The sequence below is a fragment of the Elephantulus edwardii genome, unplaced genomic scaffold, assembly GCF_000299155.1.
Source record: "Elephantulus edwardii isolate Elephantulus edwardi_28Jun2011 unplaced genomic scaffold, EleEdw1.0 scaffold00012, whole genome shotgun sequence".
Taxonomy (NCBI): Eukaryota; Metazoa; Chordata; class Mammalia; order Macroscelidea; family Macroscelididae; genus Elephantulus; species Elephantulus edwardii.
In genome coordinates this window covers 29,069,020-29,070,846 of record NW_006399762.1, presented here as the reverse complement: position 1 = coordinate 29,070,846, position 1,827 = coordinate 29,069,020, and positions in this window count along the sequence as shown.

The window sequence follows — 1,827 nt, the reverse complement described above, 5'->3', positions numbered from 1 at the left end:
ATGAAGCACCATCTCACACACTTTGGGCATGTTGTCAGGGGAAACTGATCTTTGGAGAAGGACATCATGCTTGGAAGGGTGGAGGGACAGCATAGAAGAAGACGACCCTGGGTGAGATGGATTGATACAATAACTAGGGCAATCGAGGTGGGCGTCAAGAGTCAGTGAGACTAGCTTAGGACAGGGCAGGCTTCAGAGCTATTGTACCTAGGATTGCAATGAGTTGCAGGCAATTTGATGGCACATAACAACAATAACAACAACAACAACAATAACAACACAACAGAGATACTTTTAAAAGTAATATTAGGAAATAGATAATGTACTGAAGCCACAGATTTAAATTACCTTTCTATGATTAATTGGAAACAAAGAACAATATCCTATGTGTCAGAGTAGAACTATGTTCCAAGGGCTTTTCAATGGCAAAATTGGTCACCTGCTTTTTCTTCAAAGGAGACTCTGCATGGATTCAAACCATTAACATATTGGCAGACTTAAATTTACGGCCATGCTTAGAAACACATTTTTTTTTTGCCATCAATTTGCGACAATGTGTTCTTGCAGTTCATAGCACTCTTACTAACCACTTTTCTACTCAGTAATTAAGTAAGAGAGTAGAAAAAATATTTAATTCAAAACATTTAGCTAAGGCTAGAAAGAAGAGTTAAATATACAATTATTCTTATAGATGCCTGAAATAAAATTCAATGTGTAAATAGCACAGAGGGAAATAGAAAATTTTTCTGCTTATTAAATGAATATTAAAATTAACAAATAGCTTCCACTTTTCTCTCAAGATCTAATGTGTGAAAATGTATTGTGGCACACTCTGCCTGACGGTTATGATGGAAAAGCTCGAATTAAGCTAAACCTTTTGCAGAGGATTCCCCACTATATCCCACTAGTATGCTTGAAATTTAATAAAAGTTCATTATTTATTATCCTTCTTAAAACACTTTCTGGAATTAAATCTCTCTGAAACAGTAACTAAGTATTGTTAGCTTATGATTGCAACCATTTTAAGTCTTAAGGAATTCCATGTAAGAATAATTTACCTAATTTTCTTATATTTAAATTACAAACAGGAGAAATTAATATACTAAATTCAGATTAGAATCCAAGAGGAAATTGTCACCTAATAAATTAATCAAATTGATTTTTTTTAAAGTTACTCGTTGCATATGACTATTATCAGAGTTCCGGCTCTGATATTCTGCGTTGTGAACACCTTATTCTCCAAATCATTAAGAATATTTTTTGTTTTAGCAGAAGCTCTCACAGCTTCTCTTAAAAAACATACTATCAAAATAAAATATTCTTCAAAAAATGATGTATTAATAGAGAAGGGAAAGTTTCCATTGCCCTCAAAACTTGGGAAAGACAGTTTTAGAAATTGTATAAAGCTAATAGCTTTAAAGTAATTACATTTTGGTCAAAATGGCAAATGCAGCTTGATGTAATTGTAATGAAATTCTGAATTATTTAATTTGGAAATGGATAGTCACTTGCTAAGTGGAATTCACAAAATTTTAACTAAAAATAGTATTTTAAAATGTACTTCTAATTATGCTGGCAATGGTGGAGCGTTATGGTTGTTAGTTATCTTTTCAGGGTTTTTGTTAGAAGCTGTTGCATTAGTGGTGGTGGTGTGTGCTTTCCAGTCAGAACTGACTCATAGTTGAACCTCAAGTGGGTTTTCAGAGGCGGTAAATCACAAGGCAAGAAATTGTCTATCCTTCTCCTATGGAGCTGCTGGTGGATTTGTATCATGTGCCTCTGGGATTGTAGTGCAGCTCCTGACCACTAGATTGTTGTTGTTGTTGT